Here is a 22,790-nt window from a genome sequence, read left to right on the forward strand (position 1 = left end):
GGAATTTATTGAAATGTTCTTTTTTATGCAAATAAGTCACAGGGCTTCAACGGGGTTCCATAAATAACCATTTTCCTGATGTGACATGCAAGAAGTTTACTCTACTTCACAGTGAAGTTAATTGCTTTTTTAAGAGCTAAAGTGGGCAAGATGCTAGGTGATTTGTGATTGGATATATTGCCATGTTGGGTTTTGTTTTGGCTTTTAGTTTTACTTCCATATACATACCTGTATGCTTTTTGCCACAGGACAAAAAGGAAATCTGAGGGACAGCACAGGAGAAAGGCTTAACCCACCCTTACTCCCATGCTGTGGCTTCAATCTGATTCTCTCTCTCTCTCTCTCTCTCTCTCTGGTCCTTGCTTATTGCCACAGAGAGAAAAAGAGAAGCAGAGTTTATTGACATGATTTTGCCCCACTTTGCATCAGCTATAACTCCCATCAGGGCCGGCCAACATGGTCAATGGTCAGGGATAATGGGAGTTGGAGTCCAACATCATCTGGAAGGCATGACATCAGTTACTACTGAATTCTCAAACTTGAGTCCCCAGCTGTTGTTGGACTACAACTTCCATCATCCCTAGCTAGCAGGTCCAGTGATCAGGGATGATGGGAGTTGTAGTCCAACAACAGCTGGGGATCCAATTTTGAGAAATAATGATAGAAAACAGCACAGTGAAGATTTAATAAGGTGGAATAAGTGTATTTTTTACTATAAAATACACCTGTGATTTATGGGCTTGAAGCCAAGAATACTAAGACTGCAACCTTATACATTTACCTGGGAGTAAGTCTCAATGAATTCAGTGGGACTTGTGAGGAGACAAGCATAAGCTTAGTGGTAAGGTTTGTTAATTTATTGTGTGACAAAAATAATCATTGCAAACAAATGTGTCCCAAATTAGGCAACTGCACCTTCTTCCTTCTCTCCCTGATGTTTAAAATTAATGAGGCTGCCTTTTTCACCATGATACACATTTAGGTCACAATCTAGGTGTGCTAGATAAGTCAACTCAATGGCACTCAATAGCCCTGAATCTAAGGCATATTTGGATGCAATGCTAAACCATGGTTAAACACCTGATGGATAAGCCACAACATGCCCCAGGCTCGTGCATTCCCCTTTCCCCTCTGCTGCCAGTCAGGAGAATGACTTCAGAAGTTTGTACTTTCAGTATTGAGAAAACATAACTTTCAGTTCCAAGTGAACCAAGGCTAATGATGTAACACACTAACCATGGGTTATGAAGTTGGCTTACTTGAACTAACCATAGATTATGAAGCTGATGAAGCTTACGAAGCTACACTAATCTTCGTTAGTGTAAATCACAATGCACAATTCAGATTAAATGGGAAACTAAAAACAAAAGTACAAGCTTCTGAATTCCTCCCAGGCACATGGAACCAGAGGGAAGGGATTGTGAAAGCTTGAGGCCTCTGCAGCTTATTCATGTAGTTTACAGTTACTTCCAAATGCAGTATTTGGTTGTGGTCCTAAGCAGTTGTGATTCTAAGAAGCTGAAGAGCATAAAGAGGCATTCTCAGGAGCATCCCCCCCCCCAATTTAACTGTTAAACTTGTCTTTGAAAAAGTAACACAACACAAGACCAAATATCTTTGCTCTAAGATCAGATTTCAGCTCCACCAGTAAAGTAGCATTCTTAGCTAAATATGCTGATACAGCAAATTTCCAGTTCATGATCATGCAAGTCAAGGGAGTCATTTCCCTTAGTGAATACATTCTTACATTCTTGATGAGATAAAAAAAAAAAAAGAATCAGCTGACTTTGCACCATTTCATTGCTGACCCAATAGTACAGAATTGTCGTGCTCCAACACCAGTCAGAGATCACCACAAAAGTAGTCAACTTCATTTTTCAACTACAAGATTATACAGTTGCTGCTTCTAACTGGGACTAATTTTGCTACTGAAGAACCTACACCTTGCAGATGTTTCTATCTAATTTTGCCACATTGACAAAATAACAATTATTGAGTAAGCTTAATGGGGTCACAAATATATAGAACTAAGAAATGTGTGCGTCTTAAAAGAGTTCTCCCTGATTTTAGTACACTGATATTGTAAAAGGATCTGCTATCAATATGGTAGCTCAGAGTTTTGATGTTAGCAATGCATCTTTTACTTTGATTATTTGTATATTATAGAAGTTCATGATTAAATTGATGAGTACTATTTACAAAAAGTTAGCATAGGGAGAAAATGATTATTATTTCCCTATTTGCATTTAGAGAAACACAATAGGGAATATGGGTATTCAGTGATACCTTATTTCACTGAATTTTTTCCTTCTTACTTGAAGAAGTGATGATACAGTCACTATAGTTTCAATACAAAACATTCCATGAGGTCAGTATCTGAGGTTCAATTGTCAGGAATACTGGCCAGAGACTTCTCTGTTGCTATGCCTTAGCTTTAGAACCTACTATCCCATGAGATGTCAAGTTCCAACAGGCCCTTGGCTTGAAAGAGATATGAGTTATTACCGCTGATCTAATTTTGCTCCACTGTACTGATTGTGCGCTCTCTCTCTCTCTGTAGTTGTTTTGTTTATCGTTGTTTTTAAATATCTGTTGTTGCATTTTTTTTGTTTTTAACACTATACTGTAAGTTCCACTGAAAACGTAGAGCTAGAAAAATGGTATAAAAGTATCTATACAAACAAATAAAATACCATACACACTTTCCTGAGAGTAAATCTTTGAGAATTTGATGAGTAAAACTGTATAGTAATGGGTTACACTGGCACAATCATGGCTAACACTGGTCTTACATTATTGAGGCAGGGGAAGATGAATAATAGAATAGATGTCCTACTCTGCAGATCTTTTCCACCCATAGTTCCCATGATTTGGTGTAAGATTTATGCATGGGTCCCATTTTCCAAACACAGTGTATTCCTAGGAAGTCATTCATTAGGTGAACATCTCATAGTTCCTTCCTGAAATGCCTGCAGCCAAACAACAAAAGAGAGGCAAAAACTGGTCTGCCTGATCTCTGCTCTCTGATTTGTCTGATCTCTCTCCCTCCCTTCCTCCATCCCTTCCTTCCTGGGTTCTGCCCCAAATGGCTGTCGTCCACCAGCAAAACATGAACAAGTAAAGAAATGGCCAAACTCTGGCTGTTTGGATATCTGAATCTGTGGTGTGTATAGCGAGGTTTGGGTACTGATTCCTTGTGCTTGGATAACTGAATTTGTGGATAATGAGCGTTCTGATAGAGGGACTTACATGTACTTTGTCACTTATTCCCTTCCTCCATTATATTAATAACAGATCAACCTCTCATGGCCATGTACTCTCTCCTGAGTAAAAAACAAACGCCATGCTGGCTTTGAGCTCCAGTGAGCTGCTAATTGATTATCCATACCTAATAACTACTGCAGGGACGCGGGTGGCGCTGTGGGTTAAACCACAGAGCGTAGGACTTGCTGATCAGAAGGTTGGCAGTTCGAATCCCTGCAATGGGGTGAGCTCCCATTCCTCGGTCCCTGCTCCTGCCAACCTAGCAGTTCAAAAGCACGTCAAAGTGCAAGTAGATAAATAGGTACCGCTCCGGCGGGAAGGTAAACGGCATTTCCATGTGCTGCTCTGGTTCGCCAGAAGCGGCTTAGTCATTCTGGCCACATGACCCGGAAGCTGTATGCCTTCTCCCTCGGCCAAGAAAATGAGATGAGCACCGCAACCCCAGAGTCGGCCACGACTGGACCTAATGGTCAGGGGTCCCTTTACTTTACCTAATAACTACTGCAAAGATTCAGAAAAAAATTGTGTCTATTGAGAGAGCCAGTGAATAATTGTTGGCAAAGAATTCAAGAACACACACACACACACACACATATATAAGCTTTTTAAAGAGGCAATTCCCATAAGCAGGCATGATATAATTCACTGGACCCAAATTCCATTGTTCTACTCTTTTTAAAAAGCTTTTCCAATGCCAGTTAAAATACTGGTAAAAATGTATCTATACTAAGGTGCGAGACAGTAGAATCTGGTTTGTTTGCTTTAATAAAAACAAATATATGATATTCCCAAATTAGTTACAGTGTTCCAAATGTCCTGTTTATTGTATTGTTTTTGCAATATGTGAAACAAGCGATCATACACAAACACACATCTAAATTTAAGTGCCTTTTAAAAAGCTAAAAACAACATCTAGAAAAGGATTCGTATAAGTGACAAAAAACTTGAAGCCTGGATCAAGTAGCTGGGGAAAACATCTTTTTTGTTGAAGCAGTTGTTTTTACTGTATTCATAACTGCTTTTACCTTGTAAGATAAAGTTCAATAAATATCAGACATGGACCTATTTTTGAAGGTTCCCAGACTCCTAAACAGCACCTTCCCATTCATTACGGTAGAATTAGTTGGCAATGCTACTAGTTGCACCAAACACACACACACACACACACACACACACACACACACACACACCACACCCTAATTGGTCCCACAGGGTAGTTAGGTGCTGTGGAAGACTTAAAAACACCATTATCTCCCCATAGTGATTTGCTAGCCTTCCTATACTCTCTGTAGCACATTGGGACTTCTAAATTACATACCATAATTGACATCAAATATCTGTCCCACCAGTGAATATCTTTATTAGCATCAAAATCACTCACAACTAGTGTTCCTCAATGTTATTAAACAGAACTTGTTCTAGGTGTTGCCTTACTAATTAGTCAGGATGAGCCCGAGGAAGAAAATCTGGGTCATGTTAAATTAATTGGAATGAGCATGAAAATTAGCTGAGCAAACTGCATCAATTTTCTATAGAGAGCCTTCCTTCATGTCGAGAATAAAAATTGATATTATGAGGCATTAACCAAACTGCCTTCTGTGACTGCCAAGAGGTGTGTTACAGTAGCCCAAAAATATCATGCTCACAGATTTTCAGAAGTTAATGAGACATTTCCAGGAATGGTAAATACATGGTGTTAAAATGGGTGTGCCTCTTATGGGAAAATGCCAAGTCATTTCATGTTTATTCAGGCATAACAAGCTCTTCAAAATGAGCATAATTTAAAAGGTGAATAGTGCAAAGAAGGCTAACATTCAACTAATTTTCCTTAAGAAAGAAAAGATTAAATTGAACAAAAAATGAATTAAGAGGTTTACAAGTCAACAAGTCAACCATCAGATTGTAGCCTCTGCTCACTATATTCTCATCATCCCCTGCCATGAAGTTTTTGAAAAAATGTCCCGAAGGCAGGGAACAAAGCGAGCAGAACTGATTACAGCCACACTCACCGCCTTGCTGTCTAAACTCTGTTTGGCTTCCTAATGAGCTCACTAAAAACCTAATTCATCTCCCATAACCCTTCTCAGCCCTCCTTGAAATTCACCATTATGGAAATTACAGATGAAACATTTACAGGCTCTGTTCAAATTACTGCTTCTTCAACAGGCAGGTCCCTGACCCTCACAATGAGCACAATAGAGGTATGTCCGGCATGAAACCACTCAGGCCACAGGCTTTAGAATAAAGAGGCTCAGGAAGGTTAAGACTTTTTCTCATGGTGATAATGATTTCCGCATTAATGCTTTCAGTACCATGAATATGGGAATTCTGTGGGTTTGACAGTATATCAAACACAAACTATAATTCAGAAGAGGAGAAATGAGTTGTACTGATGACAAATAGCTGAAATAGGCTAATGTGAATTCCCAGCCTGTTCATGAGGAAACTCCCTCAGTTCCTCATTACATGAAGTCAAAATGATCCTCACGGCACCTAGCCTGTAACTGGAAGATTACTGAATTGATAGATCCTTAGTTTAAAATGCAGCTGTTTTATTCTGCTTTAGTAATTAATTCTTTTTCCAATACCTTATTGATTAAGCGTAGACCCTGATAAAGTTCAAACTGAGAAGAATCTCTAGTGGCTTCCTTAGTTGCTCAAGAGAGTCAATGAAAACTTCCTACAATTCCACCTGCCTCCTCAGAGTGCTGATCCAATGAACAGAACAGTTTTTTTCTCATAAATTAGTCAGGCCATGTGGAGCTGTATTAGCTGATCGCTGCTTTTGTCTCTCTACTTGCTGACTTGCTTTTCACTTTTGCTGTCCTTTGTGCTGTCGCACACAAAGTCGGAGTGCAGCTGCCATTCTGAACCCAAACCAAGGTAAAAGAACAATTCATACAAACTACATTTCCCCCCTATTTCATACAGCTGCAGCTCCCTGAGCAGCACAACACTCAATAAGGCCTCCTGGGACCCAACTAGCTGAGAAATCAGAACTGAAGCATGCAGACATATTTTGGGACTAAGGTTAAAAAAGAAAATGTAACCTGTTTTATTCAAGACTACTCCACCTTTCAGAATGGAATATTTGTGACTGTCTTTTCAGAAGTTATAGATTTCAATAATATCACTTGTTTTAAAAAATAAAGTGTCATGAATGCTTGCGAACAGTAATCACAACACCCATGACAATGAAAGGGCAATCAATGCACGTTGACCAACAGGCAGCCAGAGGTTGCCTTTGAATAAACATTATAACATTTTACAATAAGAGGCACTGCCAACATGCTGGCATGTTTAAAGGATCTCACAGGACCAATACTAGTGAACAGGAAGGATGATAACTTTTTTCAGAGGACATGATACGTAAGTAATTGTTATTGCTTTTCTTTTTGCAAAGATCAGTGCTACAGTAGTGCTTTTAGAGCAATGGTTCACAGCCCAGCAAAAAGAAGAGCCCCGCTCAGGCATCAGTTTGCATAAGGGTTTTTCCTGCAACAGACAGACATGGTGAGGTATTTCTGTTGCTCTTTTAAGGTGTTCAAAGAACACACATGGGATGGAGTGTGAAGCAGGTGTGGTCTTGCATGCCACTCTACCTCCAACATCCCTTTCTCCACTAGCTCCATTCCCAACCTTCCTGCACAGGTTTTTTATGGCTGAACTAGATTAGAATTCTCTTTATAATGAGGAATTTCCCCAGCCTGCTATAATTCTCCTTCCCACCCTGCCGCACACACCTCACTTAGATTTTATTTAAGCTTCCATTGGTGCCAATGGTAGGTGGTTGTTGTTGTGTTGTTGTTGTTTTTTAAAAAAGCCTAACTGTGGGGGTGGATGGGGCAGGAATAAAGATAGAGAAAAATAGGGAGGAAGTGAAATGGAAAGTAGGTGTGTGAGATAGAGAATGGGGGGCTCCATGTTTGGCCTGGGCCCTATTTCTCCTGGTATGCCCCCCCAGTAAGGGTTTTCACAGGGAATGCAGTCCTAGCTGGGGGAAAATTCCCATGCCAGATGTAAACGTTGAGGCTTGGTTCTGATCTCACAGATATTGGTTTCCTGTCAGTATCACCCTGGCTTCTTTTATTTCCTGATTTGCAGTGGTCTCAATCAGAACTTTTTTCACTTATGCTTTATGATTCTGTTTACTTCTGGCATAACAAGTTTGTGCTGAAATGGAAAAGCAAATTAGGAAAGTGCCTGAGCCTCTGTGAGCTTATTCAGTGCTGCCTAGAACAGGCCTGATAGCTGCATTCCCCCACCTTCAGAGCATTCTTTCTTAGGTCAAAAAGTCATCATCACAGATGTCTGCAGCAGACACTTGGTTGTCAAAAGGTTGTATCATGTGATACTTGCAGTTGCTCTTAACAATGCACTATTCTCCATTGAGGTACATAAAACTTTACATTTACAAACAATGTCCTTGTAAGGCAGGTGGAACCTAACTTGTTTTCAAAGGCATTCTGTTATCAAAACAAGGTATGAACAAGCATGGGGAAAACTAAAACCCTTCCCAACCCAAATGTTGTTACATAATATCATATTTATTGTTTTTCTCCCCCAGTTGTCCACATTAGTGGTCTATAAGCTTCAACTCTATAGATCCCACATACTCCAGAGAATTTAACAATAAAATAGTTGGAAAACAGTCCCTTTTCTTTCTTTTTAAAAAAGGAAAACTGGGAGGAATTAAGCTTTAAGAATTACTCACTTTCATGCTGGCTTTGGCAGTATATACACTAAAATTGGAACAATATTAGGAAGATTAGGAACAATTAATCACTTTCCTTCCCCAACCCCTCAAAATATGTAACAAGACATCATGTACAAAGGAGAGCATGTACAAAGTGCTGTGCCAGTTGTTTTGATTCAATGTGATTGATTGGCTTGTGTTTTGTTATGTATTTTAACCTTTGTACACCACTGTGAGGACCTTTGGACAAAAAAAGTGGTATATAAATAAAATTTTGCTAACTTACCACAGTAACACATGATAGCTTTCTTTCGCTAAGTTATCCATTATGACGTCTGAGTTAACATAATAGAATCATGGAACTGTAGAGTTCGAAGGGACCCTGAGGGTCATCTAGCCCAAGCACCTATAAATATGACACTAGACGATACTTTATTATGTTCTTTTGATTTTATGTGAGCTTTCTGTATTGCTGAAAAGACATCTAAGAGCTACCACATACAGGGGACAATCTAGCATTGTTCTTTCCTAACACCACTGAAATTAACAGGAGTTTCCATTATTTTGCACAGCTACCATCCCTTTGCAAGGGAGTTTGCAAAGAAGTTCTTATATTAGCATTTCCCCCTAGAAGATATCCATTGAAGTTCTCTTTTAGTTAAGTGTTGCGATATAAAACAGCAATGGGCAGAATATACATGAAGAAAGATAACTGGATAAACAGTATTCTAATTGTGCACCTTAATAGAATTGGAAGGAGCCATAAGATATAATGTAAAAGGCTCACATAAATACTCTCAGAAAGGGTGCTTATAATTTCAGATATGCTATACCATTCATGTAAAATGCAGCATGTTTTCTTTTGCAAATATTATTTTTTCCTTTCATTTTTAAAAACTACTCACCAAAGTACACTTACCAGGAAAAAGATTATCTGTGATTTTACATTTCATATTTCATACATTTTTACCTCTCTTGGATTAATATGAATGAATGAACATGCACATTCTAAAAGCCATCTGTAGTTTCATTGGTTTAATCTCTGAACTTTAAAGACCTACATTTTATGAGATTTCCTTTGGGTAGGTATGTCAGTGTTCTAAAACACAGTTATGGACTGTTAAATTAAGCACATGTTCTGCACTGGCATTTAGTTCCAGCAGGTTATTTGGTGCCAGGCTTGGCAATTTAGTATCTACAGCCCTGTAACATATGTTTATGCCTTCTTCAAACACAGGGGATGAGTTGAAAACAAGATGCTGCATAAAAATGGCATTTATCTTCAGTTATGAAAAACTAGAGAGAGGTTATCAAAGGACAGAAATAATTTCTAGATCCAGATCTGGAGCAAAGTATCTGAAAATCACACAGGTAAGAGGCTGGTGTTATCAGGCATAGAGATGATCACATCATCACCATCACCATCACATGCAACTAAACATGACAAAAATATTGATGAAACTCCTGCTATCTTATCCCAGGACAGGATTAGCTGTCAAGGGTGTCAGAAAAATCTGAAAATATTATTTCACTGTGTGTTCCAAGCAATTTTTCTCAAAACCACTTGCTATCTCACAGTGCAGTTAGGGGAAAGGGGCTATTCTCTGACTATGAGCACACGCGTCTAGAAGACTATGGTCTTGGGCAAGGGAAGGCACCATGAAAGTAAAATCACTTGAATTCACAGTGAACGACGTCACTGTTAGTACAGATCTGCAGGAGGTGCGTCTAATACTGTTTGGTTAGACTATTTCTATTTGAAATCAGTTTCAGTTGTTGGACAAGACACTTGAGGATGTCTGCCCAACCACAAGTATTTTCAACCCTTTGCCATCATAGTATAAAAGCTAGCCAGTACTGGTTGTCTATATGCTACTGCGTCCATTCAAAGTGAGAATTAATAATAATAACAATAATATATTTTTATACCTCACCCACCTGGATTGGTTTCCCCAGCCACTCTGGGCAGCTTACAGCATGCATAAAACATAGTAAAATATCAAACATTAAAAACTTCCTGATACAGGGCTGCTTCAGATATCTAAAAGTTATGTAGTTCTTTATCTCCTTGACATCTGAAGGGAGGGCATTCCACAGGGAGGGCGTCACTACCAAGAAGCCCTTCTGCCTGGATCTTTAAAGCACTAAACCACTTGGAGTCTTAATATCTGAAAGGGTATCCTTCCCTATACCAGCTTCCCTATGCATTGAGGCCTGCAGAAAAGATCCTTTTATTGACCTGTCTTTGGGTGAAGTACAGTGTGTGGCAACACAGGATACAGCTTATTCAGTGCCAGCACCTCATTATGGAACGCCCTTTCCTTTGAGATACAACTGGTACCATCTCTGTTTACCTTCCAGTACCCATTAAAGACATATCTCTTTGCCCAAGTCTTTGCAGTGGGTTGATCTGATACACTGAGTTGGGTGCCCATCTATTATATTGTCAGCATTATTTATTTTTACTTAGACTCTCTTTTGCTGCAACATGGCTGCACTCTGGAAATTGCTTTATCATATCCTGGATCCTATCTTCAACTCTTAAATGTGAAGGGTGAATATATGGTAACATTTTCAATGTGATGTAAGTGATTTGAACCCACATTTCCTGCATTCTGTGACATTTGTTTGCAGGGTAAAGAATGTGTAGTGTGTACTGCCACCACATACAATTAGAATATCTGACTATTTAAACCCAAATTTACCTTCTCTCAAGTTGCAATTCTGTCAAGTTTTTCTTTTTACCAAACACTATTCTCTCTCATCAATTGATTCTATTTCCCATCATCCTGATAATCTTTTTTTCAATCTTTGCCTAAAACTCTCCTCTATAACAATTCCCTTTTCAGTGATGATGATCAAAAAGACTGACAAAATATGATGTGAATTCTTTCCCATCCTGTTTTCCCGACCACACACTTGTTCTTTCTTCCCCCAGTTTTCTACTCTTTCCTCCTTCCCATCAATTACTCTATCTTCACAACCGGCTGACCACAACTTTTGACTTTGTACTCCTTAATCTTTAACCTCTCTCTTTCCTCTAGCTCCATGCCTCTTCTTTCAAGCTTGCTCAGATCTCTACAATCCATTAAAAATATCTGGATCCTCTTTCCAAGCACAGGATTGCATTTGTCCGCTCTGTTTCTAGTGCCCATTAGCTGGGAGACCTATGATATTCCTTCCTTTGGCAACACTATGGATCATGCCAGAAGCCCTTACCAGTACAGAACTGACCCTGTGCCAGTTACAGGGTCCAGTATATCTGAAGGAGCGTCTCCTCCCCCATCGTTCTGCCCGGACACTGAGGTCCAGTTCCGAGGGCCTTCTGGCGGTTCCCTCACTGCGAGAGGCCAAGTTACAGGGAACCAGGCAGAGGGCCTTCTCGGTAGTGGTGCCCGCCCTGTGGAACGCCCTCCCACCAGATGTCAAAGCGATAAACTACCTGACATTCAGAAGACATCTGAAGGCAGCCCTGTTCAGGGAAGTTTTTAATATGTGACATTTTTGTGTATTTTTCATCTTTGTTGGAAGCCACCCAGAGTGGCTGGGGAAACCCAGCCAGATGGGCGGGGTACAAATAAACTATTATTATTATTATTATTATTATTATTATTATTATTATTATTATTACAGGCCCAGGCACAGTGGAGTCACTGCCGTTGGGACAAGGCATGTTATAGTTGCAAATAAACACAGGACAACCAATTAGAATTTAAACAAGCCACATGTGGCCTGGGTCCCACTGGCTTTTATAGCCAGAGAGAAGACCAGAGGGAAGAACTTCTACCTCCACTCCACTCCTGAAACCGCACCCGCTAGCTCACCAGCAATTAGCTAGCCATAATGGTTGTGGTTGGAGGCAGTAATGTTTCTGAATAACAGTTGCTGGATACCACAGGAGGGGAGAGTGCTATTGTGCTCTAGTCCTATGTGCAGGTTTCCCACAGCCACCTGGGTGGCCACTATGAGAACAGGGTGCCAAATTAAATGCAGCAGGCTTTTCTTATGCTCTTATGCCTGTTAGAACACTGGAAACTGGACTTGAACACAATAACACCCTCCATTTCTGCAGTTTCCAGAAATAGGAATTCAAAGCATACTGCCTCTGACCATGGACGCTGAGCATTGATTTTGCCAAGGTTATCAGTAAGTGATTTCAAATATTCTGCACAAAAATCTTGACTTTCATTTGAAAATCCCTGTTCAATGCTCCATACTGAATATTTTTAATTCCCACTGATTTTAGTGGCAGAATTAATTAAGTACAGTGGTACCTTGGGTTAAGAATTTAATTCGTTCTGGAGGTCCGTTCTTAACCTGAAACTGTTCTTAACCTGAGGTACCACTTTAGCTAATGGGGCCTCCCACTGCCGCTGCGGTGCTGCCACATGATTTCTGTTCTCATCCTGAAGCAAAGTTCTTAACCCAAGGTACTATTTCTGGGTTAGCGGAGTCTGTAACCCGAGGCACCACTGTATGTGCTCAACTATATCCTACTGAAATAAATGAGATTTAAATGTGACTAACTTTGGTATGACTGTTCTCTCATTTCAGCAACATAAAAAATGCTCATGCCGATTTTGATTCATACCTAAAGATATAAAAATGTATAGGATGAAATCTAGTGAGTAACACTTGGCTCATGGAACACACCCATCAGGAGGCCATTTTTTTGCAGTTCCTTTTTCTCCATACCCCACCCCAAATGTGCTCTGAAATAGATTAGTAGGGATAGAGGGAAGAGGAGGAATCTCTGAAAATTGTTTTCATTTCCATTCTACTGATGACTACCTTCTCAGTGGAGCAACATCCATTAGATTCAACCCATAATTCTTAAATGTTGATATTTGATACAATCTACCAAATACTGCTCATTGATTACCACTGAACTTGTACATGGGGAATATTAGGTGTACTGAACCCACCATGCATAAAATAGTTTCCCTTCTGGAGTTAATAGTATAATTAGTATAGTATAATTAGCATTATATAATTTACTTAAACAGAATCAGGAGGTTCTCTTAAAACTGTACATACTTTATGGCAAAATCCTATGTGATGCTGTGCAAATACAGCAGTTTAATGGGATCAGACAGTGCCACGATACCAGAATATGACCACAAAACATGGCTTTGCATCAATGCTGGAACAAAATCAGAAGCCAAATCTTGTCTTCTGCCCATTTTTGGCTCTACTTCAGCTAAAGTGGACCCTTCAGATAATGCCAGTCTTTAGCTCCCATAAGTAATCTATAACAAATGTAGTTTTCAAACAGCATGCTAGTTAAAGGCCTAATTAATTAAAAAGTGTTCCTGACTTTCAAACTCCAAATCTTCAATCTACTTTCCATTTATTGAAAACAATATTTGTTCTCTAGAAAACACAAATTATTACATTAAAACATTCTTAATGAGTGCCAAACCATAGTTCAGATCCCAGTTTAATGCCAAGAAATAAAAAAAAAGTGGCAATAAAGAAATAGTAAAAGGTGGTACCTTTACCTTTAGATTGTAAAGAAGTCATGGGGCATTAATGATTTTCTCAAGGCAATGAACTGACACAATAAAAGCCACATTTATTAAATTTTACATGATTTTTGAACAAAGTACTTTTTATGCAAAATAGACTTTAGCCTTTGATATAGAAACATGAAATGAAAAAGTAAGTGAGAAAAGGTCAACGTATCGTATAAACCAAAGCCCACTAAATTTTTGCACTTGTTCTATTGAAGTCGCTAACCTTTAGCCTGCTAAGTACAAATACCCTTATTTAAGAAGCTTGTGGTTCACCCAACTATAGCACAATACCACTAAAAAGTATGTGTAATTTTGGGATATTTGCTCTACAAAGAAAGAACCAGAACAAGGAATTACAGAGTAAAATAAACCTAAACTCTGTTCTTACACCAATTCAGGAAACTGATGCAAAATTCATTCTGTTCAGAAAGCTATGGATTTCAGAAAGTTTCCGATAGCTTCCATAAAATGGTATATTGGGCAAAGAGAAATAAATTGGACTTATAAACTGAATGTCCCTTGTTTATAATATTTATGGGAAATTTTAGGCTCTGACTCAATCCTATGAAGCTGTAGATTGAATGTTTGTTCAAGTTTCTAAACCACACACACAAATAAATTATAATTTAAAGGGCTTCATTCCACAATAAAAATCCAAGTATGATTCTGCTCAGCTAATTTCCAGTGAATCTTTATGTAAGAGAGGTATGTTTAATATGATCTAATATTAGAAGTCTTCCAATTTAAGAAGTCTTCCATTAAGCAACTGAAGCCCTGGAGAAGCTTAGAGAACAAGTCCATGACTATGAGTTACTATGAGGTAGACAGGGAGGAGGATTGCAGGTCCTAGATCAGATGGCTTCTCTAACATTAAGAGTTGAACAGAGGTCTACATTTATAAATTTGGGTCAGATAATAAATAATAATAATATAATTTATTATTTCTACCCCGCCCATCTGGCTGGGTTTCCCCAGCCACTCTGGGCGGCTTCCAACGGAAGGTTAAAAATACATTAAAACATCAGTCATTAAAAACTTCCCTAAACAGATTACGTGATTTAAAGCCAGTACACAATAATAAATACACGCCCAGCAAGTAATAAACTGAAAAAGCTCCACTTTTCTTTTTTACCTGCAGGTGGAAAGAGAAGATGCAAAAGATCCCCTACGTTAGCCACGCCCAGCCTGGTGCCCTTCAGATGTTTTGGGTTACAATTCCTGTGCTTGCTGCAGCTCAGTCAAGTTGTAGTTTGAAGCATCTAGAGGGCACCAGTTTGGGGAAGACTTCTATAGGCAAACAGCCATAACCTGAGCCACCGCTGTCCATGTGCTCATTGCAGACTCTTAAACAACAGAGAAAGAGGCATACAGGATCTGCACATGCCAAGCTGAGAAAAATCAATGTCAGAGTCTAAAAGACAGAACTACTCAAGTGCAAGGTCACTAAACCCTATAGCCCTGAGTCCAAAGAAATCCTACAGGAAAAGGAGAGAAAGAGGTTTCTAACAACATCCTGCAAAGTATAACTGCCCTTGGATGCTTTGATACACAAAAGGGAATTCAAACATCAGTGCAGGATGGGAATTCCCTTGAATTGCATCTATCAAACATGTTTGTTCAGGAGAAAGTATTTGTTATACAAAAGCATGCATGCATAACGACAAATGAAATACTGTTGTGCATAATACACTAAAAACAGTATTCAACAGTGTTTTATTCTTGTGCAAAGTTTGCTCTTGTACTGGTGCCAAGATGTATGTCATCTTTCAGTATTGACTTCATAAATGCTGATTGAAAAGTCAAAATGATGGCCTTATTACTAAGGCTGCAAGGTTTAATAGATTTTAATCAATAGTATTAATTAACTACAGCTTCCAACAGTGAGGCCATATATTAATGGTTTGGGAGGAGATTAGAAAGCACATTTGTTTATATTTTGAAACCATTTTGAGTATGGTGTGTTACTGCAACAGCAAATTTAAAAGAAAATGTTACAAAATTAGTGCTAGCTTCAAAAAGAAAAAGAATTATATCTCCCTCAATATCCTCAGCAATTCTTTACAATCTATAGTAAAGTTTTAGCAACATGTAAATTTATCTGAAATCAACCGATCAATTAAAGCCATATATTTAGCTTTTTGAAAATGATGTTCTAACAGCTACAGTGCACTATTTTATGGCAATTTGCACTAGCCACACTTTTTTCCTGGGAAAGGACCATTTTGAACAAATAATGCAAATAATATAATTATGATAGCCAGTGTTATTTTTCTAGAAAAAGCGGTGCCAGAACTCACCATGAACACCTCCCTTGTTCTTTTATAATGGCAATGGCATCCACCTGAATGGTGCCGGAACTGAGTTCTGGCGAGTTCTGGCTGCAAAAAAAGGCCCTGATGATAACCATTGTGTGTTGTATTTTAGTTCCACTGACATCAACAGGTTTCAAATGTTTTTATTTATTTAATTATAAAAAATACTTATATATTGATTAAAATAACGTTTTAAAATCCTGTATTAGCATGTATATAGCTGAATTCTGCAGAATGAAAACAGTGGTACCTCTGGATGCGAGCGGGATCCGTTCCGGAGCCCTGTTCGCATCCAGAAGTGAACACAACCCACATCCGCACGTCTGCATGTGTGCGGGTCACAATTCGTCATTTCCGCGCATGCGCATGACATCATTTTGACCATCTGCGCATGCGTGAGCAGCGAAACCCGGAAGTAACGCGCTCCGTTACTACCGGGTCACCGCAGGGCGCAACCCGAAAATACTTATCCTGAGACTACTTCAACCCAAGGTATGACTGTATACAGGTTCCAATATTAATATTAATATACAGGTTCCAATGTTAAGTCAGCAAATGTGGAGAATGAGATATGAGTACAAATCTCTCATTGCACTATGAGAAACATTTGTTTTTGATTCAAATTTTAAATCAGTAGCAATACATAAAAATTAGGTGCCGCTTTTGCTACTGTTACTCTGGCAACTCTATTCATTCTGTGCTTTAATTTGATTTTTCATTTATCCCTATATGGTAAATAATTTGAAAGAGTGTTCAAAATTGGCTTTGGCTGCATATAAATATATAGACAATAGGCTACAAAATATATTGTGGAATGGGAATTATAATGGTGGTATTTAACAGAAAGCAGTATTTTATCTTAGTTGGGAAAACATATATACCTAAATATCATATGTGGTACGATAATAACACCTGTGAGCTTTTAAAAACAGTCAAAACTTAAAATCATTGTGTAAATGCTCATGTGGGCATCCCAATCCACAACCCAATTAAATTGATTTAGTTGAATGTAAGTTTAAATCCAAGCACTTTCGATTAACAGAGTTATGCACTGGACTGAGAGCACTTGGGGATGCAATACCAATTATTGGATGCTAGTAACTATTTTAGAGCTACTGAGGTTAATACAACTGATAGACTAAGATAAGTAGTAATTAAGCCTTGTTTGAACTGCTGGTATTTATCCCAATGTTGTATAAAGTGGCTTTGGTGACGTAAATACTCTCACATAAAAAAGCAGCATTGTGCCAGTGGAATTATCGAACCTATTCATGTGTCACATGAGCACTTTTTCAATACAACAGTGCAACTTGCAATATAGCTGTTGCTCAATGTGGTTTACTGCACTGGAATGGCAAGCTGTGGGTTCGAATTCCCACTTAGCCATAAAGCTGACTGGGTAACACTTGTCCACTCACTCACTCACACTGTCACCCTAATCTACCTCTCTTGGATGGGTGGGTTTTTCTTAAATGTGTGCTAATCTCTAGAAATGCAGGTGACCGTGATGAATTTTGTAGTATTTCAGGGTTGCTATTGCTCCACTCCTAGTTACTGACTTCCTTTGTTACTATGGAGTGAAAACATTCACTCCACCTATCCCTCCATGCATCACTGCAGTATTAATCGCTAGGAACATAGGAAGCTGACATGTGGGTGTTGTTTAGACATAACACAAATCTATGGTTTATTACAACATGCACAAGCCTCAAACTCAAGCAGTCCTCCCTCTTCAACTCAAGCACAGATGAGAGCGACAGTTTTTGTTTTTATTCGTAACTAATTTCAATTTAGCATTATGCCTGAACCTGGACAAACTGTGGTTCACTGAGTGAATGTCAAAGCATACTTTATGAAGTTGGTTTGCCTCAATAGACTAACAGCAGTTTAGGGTTCAAATGTAATACTAAACTGGAGTTAATTAGAAATGGAAGCAAAATCTTCCAATCTTGACCTTGTGGTCACACTCGAGGATAAGAGGGATCTGCTTTAGGCTCATTCTCATAACTCTAAATTATGTTTTAGTATTACATCTGAACAAAGCCACTCAACAGACCAGTGGTCCATTTAGCTCAGTATTAGTGATCTCCAGATGTTGTTGGACTACATCTCCCGTTATCCCTGATCATTAGCCATGCTACTTGAGGCTGATGGGAGCTGTAGTCTAGCAATATCTAGAGAGCACCATGTTGGCTATTCCTAGTCTACAATGACTGGCAGCAACTTTCAAAGGTTAAGACAGGAATCTTTTCCATCCATACCTGTAGATCCCACATACTGAACCTGGGAACTTTTGCATGCAAAGCACTGTGGTCCTCCCCCAATGTGCCCATCCAATGAAAAATGGGGGGGGGGGAGAGTTGAAGAGCATTCATGCATTAATTCATTTTACCTAATAAAATTAATTGGTATAGAAACCCTAAGGGGGAATCTAGAATTCGACATCCAGTTTGCTCACTGGGGCAAGATGGTTCGAGCATATTACACTGATCCTAGCCTGACTGCACTGGCTGCCAATTAGCTTCTACACTCAATTCAAAGAGCTGGTTTGGACCTAGAAAGCTTTAAATGGCTCAGGATCGCAGTACCTCAAGGACCGCCTCTCCTCATATAAACCATCATCTGAGGCCCTTCTTTGTGTGCCTCCTCTACATAAGGTCCGGAGGGTGGAAACATGAGAACGGGCCCTTTCTGCACTTGCTCCCCATTTGTGGAATGCTCTCCCCAGGGAGGTTCATTATAGACCTTTAGGCGCCAGGCGAAAACGTTCCTCTTCAACCAGGTCTTTGGCTGATTAATATTCTACAGCCTTTTAAAGGAGTCTGTGGGAAGAGGGGTTATTGTTTTGTTGTTTTTGTTTTAATTATTTGCGTTTTTATCTTGTACCACCCTGAGATCTTGCAGTGAAGGGTAGAATATAAATTTAGTAAAGAAAATAAAATAAATAACCAGTCCCTCACAACAAATGAAAAAGCAAACATTACTTTAAGAAATATCTCAGTTCCTTTTGTGGGGCAACCTCAAATGCACCAAAACACTTTATAACAGGCACAGGCAAACTCAGCCCTCCAGATGTTTTGGGACTACAACTCCCATAATCCCTAGCTAACAGGACCAGTGGTCAGGGATGATGGGAGTTGAGGGATGATGTAGTCCCAAAACATCTGGAGGGCCGAGTTTGCCTATGCCTGATTTATAAGCCTCTTCAGAAAACGTCCAATGCTAGCCCTTCTCAGAATAGTCTGGCTGAAGTTACTGGGCATGGCTAATTTAGGTTCATTCATTTCAGTGGGTCTACTCTGAGTAGAAATTAATTGGCCATAACCCCCAGGCAGTTAAATATTTCTAAGTGTATAAACAGCACTTGAAATTGTGAAATCAGGAAAAGTAGGAAGGACATTAGAAGAAAATTCCATCCACGGAACTCTACAGCTGTTTTATTCCCACACAATGTCACTAATCTCTGATTAGTTCTGTGGATGACCATTCAACATGAGAAATGTGGAGAAGCTTTCCCACATGTAAAAAGAACCCAACTTCTACCACACATAATAATGTGCGGCAGAAAGAAAATTATGTTCCCTTTATACTGGTGACAAAGCAACCACATGGTAGAAAACCTACCATAACCATAGAGGGTTGTCTGCATCACTCAGAATGCCCAGAATCCCAATACCCATATTTTTATGTAAAAACACTTCTGAACATGTTCTTAGTAGGGTTCTCTGGATTTTACCTTTAAAGCTTTACTTTGGTTTTCTAAAGCAGCTTTCGGAATGATAAAAAGCAGCTATTTGGAATGCCACTGCATTCAGGAGGTGCAACCCATCTGTATGGAGCATAAATTGAAGGCCCTATGCAAATGTCTCTAGCACAATGTGATTCATGAAATAAACTGTGAAGCATTAACAAGTTGGGGGGGGGGGAGCTGCATTTGGGTAATATAAACAATGTATAAAGCAATTCAGACATGAAAAGAAATGCAAATGGTTTTCAAAAATCAACTCCCTCTGAAATGGGGATGCTGTTTTGCCTAGGGTGGAATTGGAAGGGGACACACTTTATCAGGGGCAGGACATAGTACAGGATAGATCAACAGGTCGTTCCTCCATGTCCACCTATGGATTTTTAAAAAGCACCCCTTGCAAAAGTGTACCCACTTACCCACCTACTCTTACTCTTAATAAATAGGTTTTCACTCAAGCCTTACTATGGATCAAAGCTGACTGCTAGAAGAGAGAGGTGAGATCATCTCAAGGATCTGTTTAAAAGCAGACATTCAAATGAGGCTCTATTAGGTGCTATGTAGTCTGTATCTGGTCACACTTAAGATGGAATCTGAATCTTTTAGATGCTATGCAGATTTTAAGTTGGTTTTAGTAGTGTTTGCAACCTCATAACTGCATAGCACCTAACAGAGATTCATTTGAATCTTAAGATTGAGACCAGATACAGATTCAGTCAATCTTCCCCTCCCCTCATTCTGGAGAATGTGACAGCTTGTGCACTATTTTGTGACATTTTGGTTGGCCTAAAAATATATTGTCTTAATATGGGTTTTGATTCCTTTTTCCTTGTGGGCCAACACAGCTACCTTTTGCAGAACAGATTTGTTTAATTTTATCCGATAGAAGTAAGGTACTGAATAGAATGATAGGAACAACAAAATTCTTGTATTAAAATCTGCATCACTACCGTGCTGTTTTTCCTACTCCACAGAGCTGTCAAGTATTACATAGTCAATTAAATAGCAGCATGATAATGGAACGTAAGTTGCCCTATAATAGCCACAAGACCTCCAAGGCTTATATTGGTCCCACAGCTATACAGGTTGCTTTCATCTACCACATCATATTAGGGACATCTTGATTAATCTTCCTGATAATTTTAGACACATCTATGTGTCATTCCTCTACTGTTTTCACCTGATAAGAGCAAATAACAGCCGTCATGAACTGAGAAAAAACTGAAAGGTCAGAATATGTTGCTAATATTCTCTTTATCCACTTGTTGTTTCCCCCTTATAATCTCTTAATTGATTTCTGAAAATAAATGCTCTCGTGGCTAAAGTCAAAGCAGACAGTATTACTTCAGTACAATAAACTATGTGTACACATTTACTTTTTATACATAGATGTTAAATCTGTGAATAAGTTAGTAATGACTAACTTAAATCCATTTATTTCAATGGGTCTACTCTGAGCATGACTTAGTCAAACACCACTCCAAGTGTTTAAATTGAGAAGAAGAGTAAGTTGCTGTTGAGGGTTCCTATGAATTTCTTTATTGAAACAAGATCTTAAGATCTTTCACTTGTGTGATGTCTATTTCATTTCAATATTTCATTAGTTTCCAACAGTGTCTGTTCCCTGATTAATTTATGCTGCAGCTTAGGCATTTGGTGCAGCCCCTAATGATAATATACATATGTCCTGATTTACAGCATTTTTACCTTAACTCAGTCATGTAAATGAGTGCTTTGGAAATTACCTTGCTGATTGACTGGACTTTCTGGTAATATCTGGTGGAAATCCTTAAATTTTTGAATATGACATAAGGTATGTCTAACTCAATAGCAACAAATCATGGCTTAAGGAGGACACGCACTGATCTCTGTGAGTGAAGGAAGAGCTAATTGGGAGTTAGATTCAGTGTGATTATCAGCTTGTTTATGATAAGGGAGTAGTTTTTTGAATGGCACTGTAAATTCATCATTGATTGTGGTGTTAAAACAGAGTTTGTTTTTTTCTTATTTTGCTTGGTTGTGAGAATCTGTTTTTTTAAAGCAGATGACAGTGTCATGCTAGGATATGCTTAAGTCTCAAGAAACGGAACCAATTGCATCAGCCTGTTTTCAAATCTCACCTTTTCTTATGTCAGAAAGCATATGTTTCAAATGTTTACTGTTATGAGAATGAGCATTAGTAATTCTATCACTGTCGTTAGGAACTTTAGACTGACCCAATTAAAATGAACTGTGTCTATACTGCTGGAACGGACCAAGCTACAGAAACAGACATTTGAACATCCTGTTCATGATTATAGGCCATAAGGACCCAAAGGTGGCATAGGTGTTTGTGGACCATCTGAATTCTTAGTCAGAAAAGGGGGGGAGAGAGAGGGAGAGGGAGAGGGAGAGAGAGAGGGGGGGGGAGAGGGGGAGAGGGAGAGAGAGAGAGAGAGAGAGAGAGAGAGAAGGGAGATAGAAACGAAAAGAAAAAGAATGACGTGAGCTGACTGTCGTGGGTCATGTTTTTTAATCCAGAGTATTGGACATGTAACACAGCAACAAGAGCTGATCATTTTGTTTAATCACCTTTTGGATCTTTGCCAGATGGTCTCTATTGAGAGCGCTGCAAACAGAGAGAGATGAACTGCGTCTAACATGCCACTAGAGCTTTCCCGTAAATGTCTGAGAACTGAATCCAACAAGAATTTAGTCTCGGAGCAGAAAGGGATACATTTAAAAACTATGTGCATTAACTATACTTTTCCCCATAGAATCCTCACTTGGCATGAATAATTTACCCACTCTTATGCTAATGGGATCATGAAAGTATCCCTCTGTCTTTAGTGCAGCTATTCTCAGCTTTCAGTAATTACCCCACCCAGTGAAAATAACATGGCTTCTGCATTTGAACGTCCTACTACTAATACCTGGCAATTAGAAAATCATGGTTGACAGTGGAGCAGTCCAAAAAGTGGACAGAGCCCAAGGAGCCTGAGGGAAGGGTCTTTTTTTGGGGGGGGGGGTGTTCCATTGTCAACATTTCTTTAGTTGCCTAGGATCAACATAATTAAAAAAAAACTTCTCTCTGTCTCTGTGTATGTCTCTCAATAGAACATTTCACAATTTATTAACAACGAATTTTATTAGGGAGGAAAGCTATAACTATAAGAGTTTGATGATTCTGTCAGCATAATTTAAGATTTTAAAAATCTGCATAGCCTTCATAAATATGGTAAATGAGTATTCAAACTTGCTAACTTTGTAATATTAAA

General features: G+C 38.9%; 1 protein-coding gene across 15 annotated transcripts in view; it reads right to left on the reverse strand.

Annotated features, from left to right (window-relative positions):
* MEIS2 (Meis homeobox 2) overlaps positions 1-22,790 on the reverse strand; it is a 230,236-nt gene that overhangs the window by 176,547 nt on the left and 30,899 nt on the right. The window lies entirely within an intron of this gene.

Source organism: Podarcis muralis, chromosome 1 (assembly GCF_964188315.1).
Source record: "Podarcis muralis chromosome 1, rPodMur119.hap1.1, whole genome shotgun sequence".
Lineage (NCBI taxonomy): Eukaryota > Metazoa > Chordata > Lepidosauria > Squamata > Lacertidae > Podarcis > Podarcis muralis.